We start from the raw sequence: 7,015 nt of genomic DNA, 5'->3' as shown, positions 1-7,015 counted from the left end.
TGATGAGATGATTCTCCTATAATCCTGAAGCAGATGGCTCCCTGAGAAGTGTGATGCGAGCCCAGCACCCTGCTGAACACATGGTGTCGGTGGACAAGTCCCACGCGGCCCGCATAGACGGCCTGCCTGCTGTCATTGCCCAAGGGAATGTATCTGAAATACAGAGAATTAGATCTTCCAATAGGGAAAGGGGCTTGGGCCCCTTTAGTCTGAAACACCGCTATAGGCCTCATTGGCTATAGAGGAGTAAAAACAGCACTAACTGAATTAATTGAAGGTTATAGTTGAAGAATTGAGATTAACTTGGAGGCTAGGCTTGGCAGGATTGGAAGTGGCTTCGGTGGAAAAGCAGATTCGAGCATGAGGCCGAGAGAACGCCGCAGAGAGTAAGGCAGTGAGGGGGGAAGAGCACAGGTCAAGGCAGCTCAGGGCGGGCAGGGGGAGCACTACGGAGAGAGCTGGTGGCCTCCCACAGAGTGACTAGCAGAGGAAAAGCAACAATGGCCCCAAATGTCCACTGCCCCCAAGGCCCACGGATGAATTCCTCAACCCTGGACCAGTGCATAAAGCAAAGGTGGTGTTAAGTGGCTGAGAGCTTGGCCTTTGGAGCCACAAAGCCTCAATTTCAAACTCAGCCCTGCTGCTTATTAGCTGGTGACCTTGGACAAGCCTGTTGGTTTCCTTAGGGTTCTTCATCATCTACAAAATAAAGATGATATAGGCAACCACTCATAACAGTAAATGTAGGATTTGAAAGAAAGAGTACCATGCTTGGCAGAGTGATGTACACATACACACATGTACCTATGGTATATTTTTAATATATATTTATATGTATTTAATATATTTAACATATAACATTAAATAGTATTGTATCTAATAATATCTGAGAAGGAACTGCGATCTGATTCTTTTGGCTTTTTTTGTCAGAAGACTGTTCACCATTCCATATTTCTTCGAGAGTGCTAAATGAGAATAATAACGCATGAAATGTTATTTTATTTTATTATTATTTTTAAAAGATTTATTAATTTATTTTAGAGAGACAGTGTGAGTGAGTAGGGGGAGGAGCAGAGGGAGAGTGAAAAAGCATCCTCAAGCTGACTTCATGCTGAGTGTGGAGCCCACGTGGGTCTTGATCCCAGGACTCCAAGATCATGACCTGACCTGAAATCAAGGGTTGTCTACTTAACCAAGTGAGCCACTTAGGTGCCCCTTAAAAAGTGAATCTGAACAAATTACTGCTCAGAATTTATTTGGATCCTCATTTAAACAAATGGTGGCTACAAAGATATATTTGATGCAACTGGGAAATTTTGAAAATGAACTCAGTGTTACATACTAAGGAATTGTTAATTTTGTTAGGTGTGGTAATGACATATGGTCAGGTTTAAAAAAAGATCTTTAACACTTAGATTTATATTGAAGTATTAGGTAAGACCATCTAATATTGTTGTTGATCTATAAAAACAGCAATTGCATAATTTGGTTCAAAAATGGACAAACCAGGCATGTGTCTGGCACTTTTCCACTCACCAGGACCAGAGCATAAAGCACAAGTGGACTATAGGAGCTAAGTGAGGTAATATGTCTGGGATTTTTTTTTTTTTTACTTAAAATTTTTTTTATTTAAATTCAATTAATTAACATATAATGTATTATTGGTTTCAGAGGTAGAGGTCAGTGATTCCTCAGTCTTATATAACACCCAGTGCTCATTACATCAGGCACCCTCCTTAATGTTCATCACTCAGTTACCCTTGTCCCACCACCCCTCTCTGGGATTTTCTTTTAAAATATTCTGGGGAAAACAAGATTGTCAAAATACTAGTAAATGTGAGGCTGAGTAATGAGGATTTATCATGCCATCTCTCTATTTTTATGTTTATTTGAAATGTTTCATAATAAAATGTTTAAAGTTTTGTTTGATGGTATTCTATGGTATATTATTAGTATTTATGACCACAACCAAAAGAAACTCAACCCAGTCTTCCTTAAACAAACAAAAGGAGGGCTTTAGTTGGGCTAACTGACCAGAGGGTAGAGGAACTGGTCTCAAGAAAGACTAGATTCATTTCCTTAAACACCTTGAGGATCCTTTCTGTCCTCTATTCCTAATCTGTTCCTTTTGGCACAGACTTCATTGATACAACCTTGTCCAGGTGTGGTGCGGTACAGGGCTGCCTGTGGCTAGTGGGCCCATATCCTGGGGTTTTTGTGATCAGAGAGAAACAAGAGGTTCTCTCTCTCTTTCTCTCTCTTTTCTTTTTTAAAAATGGATCAGCCTCTTTGCTTTCTTTTCAGGAGCAAGAGGTTATCCCCTGGCAGGAATTTGCAAGGTCCCAGAAACCCTGATTAGCCTAATTTAGGTCATGTGTCCACACCATAGACCGATCACTATGGCAGTCAAGCCCATGCCTATCTGTTCTGTAGCCAGGAGGACTGTTTTCTGAAGACTCGGGAAGGAGAAAGGCTCAGTAGACCCAAGTGATAGCCACCTTTACGAGCCCTCTGGTTGTTATAAACCATCTTTGCTTGCAGATTACATCTTTTTCCCTCCTGGTTGCTTAATTGGCTTTTTTCCAGCTTATGTTTAAGTTTATAGAGCTGATTGCAAAGTTTGTTGCAAAAAAAAAAAAAATCAGCAATTTCCATTTCTTCCCCCATTTCCCTTCTTCAGTGGCAACTAGTTTCAACTCTCTGAACTGGTTCTTTCAGTTTTATTTCTACCGACCCAAATCACATTTTTATATTGCTATACTTGATTTTTCAGTTTTAGGCATAATCTGTTGATTCCTACCATGAGAGAGAGTATCTTTCACACACATACCTACACTGCCCAGCCCACATATTCATCCTTTCTATCCCCTCAAATTCACAATAAACTGAATCAGTATCATGTTGACTAGATCAGGATTTAAAAGTCACATGTTAAATATTACGTGATTAACATTATATGATCATGACCATGTAAACAGTATCTCTAACTGAGCCATAGCTGCACGACTTTTTGTTCTCCTGTGAGCTCCTTATTTTTTTCCCCACATTCAGTCTCTAATTCTCCAATGGTCTAATCTGTCTCTAAGCAAATACATTCAGATTTATGAGACATTCTCTATCTTCATCATCCTGAAGAAATATCTGAAGCTCTGACCTACTCCAGTGTGAACTGAACACCACTCCACTTCCCTTCCATGTCGGACTCCTGACCTCCTGAGGAGGTAGCCTTCCCAACAGCACCTGGTGAAACTACCTGTAAAACTGGATCAATAAATTATTAGTAGCCATTGAGGGTAAATTAAATCATGGACCAGAATTATTGCAATGAAACTTTCCTGTTCCATGTGGCTGCTTAAAACAATAGAAAAAGTAGGAGCTAGTGTCCTTTGCAGATACATTTTGCTGAGTTTTCTAGGTCTTTTTAAAATTTTATTTATTTTATTTATTTATTTTTTGAGCATCCACCCATGGTTGAAGTAGAAACTTAGAAATATCTATAAGATGACATATAACTTTGTATCTATTTGGCATTGGCTGTCCTGTAGCAGCTTGAAACGGTGAAGTTAGAATGATACAGCTCCCTGTTTCAATATTTAAAAATTTTTTTTGGACTGTCACATTGAAATGCTCTGAAAAATTCCATCCAGATACTTTGTCTCACCAGCATACATCTTGAAGAGAATTCACACCCAGGTCTGAATTTTAGACTTCAGTACAGCAATTTCAGGTTAATCATACCCCCAAAATTCATTTGTTTTTATTACATTTCATACAATGATTCCAAATGAGGCAGCAATGTGGTTGAAAATAATTTTAGGAGGACCTAAAATTTTAGGAGGACAGTTAGGGAAATATATCAACTTTAATTGTTATTAAAAACATATAATCAACCCCTTAATAATGTAAAGAGTGCACACAAGGCAGAGCATTTAACTTATTTCTGAACTTCTGATCTCAGTTATTTAGAATCTGGAGATGTGTGTGCTTATTGTAATATTTGGTGCTTTCTAAATGCTAACTTGGCCAAATGTTTCCAGTCTAAAGAAACAATTTCAGGAGAGATACCCTAATAGTGGTTCTTAAAGTGTGGTCTAAAAGAGCATCAGTGAATTCTCCTCTCCCTCCACCACTCCACTTGAGGAAGAATTGAACAGGGGAGAGGGGGAGCAATGTGTTTTAACAAGCCCTCTAAGTGATTCTGCTGCAGACTGAAGTTTGAAAACCATCGTCTTAGGAAAATACCCTAAGTTAGGAATCATGTTCCACTGTTAGTAACCAAGACCCGAGGTAACAGTAGTTTAAAGCATATATCAAGCTTTTTTCACCCATAAAAGAAGACAAAGTAGGTGGTCTTGGATGGTTCAAATGTCCTATTTTCACTCTCTGCTTGCCCTAGAACTTGCTTCCCCAGAGTTTTAAAATGGCAGCTGAAATTCGAGCTACTACAAATACATTCTAGACAGTAGGAAAAAGCAAGAGAGGTGGAGGGAAGGTGAACCAGGTAAGCCATGTTTGAGTATATTCTCAGATGCCCCATCCAGTGGATTCTGCTTTTTCTTATTTGCTATCCCTAGTTGAAAGGAAGGCTGGGAAATAACAGTTAGTCATATTATTGCTCAGACTAAAAATATGCAGAACCCATGGAGACTGGGTACTAGAAGGATCCAGCAGCCTTTAGAGTCTTCCTGGAGTAGAGTTAAACATCAAACGTAAAGCTTTGGGAATACTATTCTGAACGAGCCCCTCACTAATCATACATTAAAACATCTTCTTTGATCTGTTAGAGGAATGGCTGTATCCTTGCTTTAGACAAAGGTCTTTGCTCACTTTGAGAATCAGAACATTTATCATAATAAATATATATAGTTTATTTCACATAGGTTGAGGCTGTGTTTGATATATTCCAACCAAATGTCCTATGCAATTCTTTGACAGGGGGCTATATCAAAGAATATGTAACATATGAGAAGCAATCAGAAAAAAAAAGAAATCTATTCTCTTTAGAATTATAATTCCCTTTTCAGAAAGTAATTCAAGGAAAGGAGAAGCTGTATATATGTATATATGTATGTATAAAGCTGTTCACAGCACTGTTGTATATGACAGCAAAGGAAAAAAGTTAGGTAATTTACAATCCAAATGTCCTATAATAAAGGAAAGGCTGAGTGAACTATGGTATGACCATTAGATAGCCATAAAGGTCATGCAGGAACATGTGAAAGTGATTGCAAATATACTGATGGTGAGCAGAGAGACAAAAAGTGCATATGTGTGTAGATAAGATTAGAAAAGCATTCAGAGCAGAGAAAGGGGAGCCCTCGTGCTCTTTGGTGGGAATGCAAACTGGTGCAGCCACTCTGGAAAACAGTGTGGAGTTTCCTCAAAAAGTTGAAAATAGAGCTGCCCTATAACCTAGCAATTGCACTACTGGGGATTTACCTCAAAGATACAAATATAGTGATCCGAAGGGGCACCTGCATCCCAGTGTTTATAAAAACAATGTCCACAATAGCCCAACTATGGGTAGAACCCAGATGTCCATTGATAGATAAATGGATAAAGAAGAGGTGGTATCTATCTATTATCTATCTATCTATCATCTATCTATCTATCTATCTATCTATCTATCTATCTATCATCTATTGGAATATTATTTGCCATCGAAAAAATGAAATCATCGGAGAAGGACAAACAGTGTATGTTCTCATTCATTTGGGGAATATAAATAATAGTGAAAGGGAATATAAGGGAAGGGAGAAGAAATGTGTGGGAAATATCAGAAAGGGAGACAGAGTTTCCTAACTCTGGGAAATGAACTAGGGGTGATGGAAGGGGAGGAGGGTGGGGGGTGGGGGTGAATGGGTGATGGGCACTGAGGGGGGCACTTGACGGGATGAGCACTGGGTGTTATTCTGTATGTTGGTAAATTGAACACCAATAAAAAATAAATTTATTATAAAAAAAAAAAAATAAAATCGGAAAAAAAAGAAAAAATGAAATCCTGCCATTTGCAATGACATGGTTGGAGCTAGAGAGTATTATGCTAAGCTAAGTAAGTCAATCAGAAACAATTACATAATTTCACTCATATGTGGAATTTAAGAAACAAAACAGAGGAGCATAGGGAAGGGAAGGGAGAGAAAAATAAAACAAGATATAATCAGAGAGGGAGACAAACTGTAAGAGACTTTTAATCATAGGAAACAGAGAGTTGCTGAAGGGGAAGGGGTGGAGGATGGAGTACCCAGGTGATGGGTATTAAGGACACCTGATGTGATGAGCACTGTGTGTTCATTCTATGCAACTGATGAATCACTGAACTCTACCTGTGAAACTAATAATTTACTATATGTTAATTAATTAAATTTAAATGTTAAAAGAAGAATATTCAGAGAACTATAATGGTTTTATCAGGATGTTAGAATTATGAATATACATGATTATTCTACACATTTCTTTTATGCTAGAAGAAACAATGGCAACAATGACAACAAAAAAAAGTAAAATAAATTCACCCAAATCACTGACCATAATTTTTCCTCAAATTCTCTTCTGGCTGTTTGTCTTCTCCATGATTCAATCCCAGGTACTCCCAGAAAGGACTCTGCTGCTCTATTTGAAAGCCACATCTGAGGCCAGACGAACATACCCATTTGTGTTGATACATTGTTCATTAGTCTTCGAAGCAAAGCTCGAGCTGTTATGCATCCACTCAGGAATATTTTTTCTAGGAGTGGGAATAAATTTGCAATCATCTGCTCTCTCCTGCCAGGGTTTCTGCATAATCATTTTCATGAAATGAGAAAGCAGTTGTCCTAATTCATGTGTAGATTTGTAGATCCCAAAGGAAATAAAAAATATATAGATAGAACTGATTATCTAGCAATCAAGCCCACAGGTCTAAAGTATGATGCCAAATACCCCTTACCCCCAACCACTACCAAAAACTGTCCAAATCCTTCCATAAGATTACTGTGGATTTGCATGGTTGTCCAGTTTGGCAAGAGCAAGAATT

This window comes from Canis aureus, chromosome 2 (assembly GCF_053574225.1).
Source record: "Canis aureus isolate CA01 chromosome 2, VMU_Caureus_v.1.0, whole genome shotgun sequence".
Lineage (NCBI taxonomy): Eukaryota > Metazoa > Chordata > Mammalia > Carnivora > Canidae > Canis > Canis aureus.
This window is presented reverse-complemented; position numbering follows the sequence as displayed.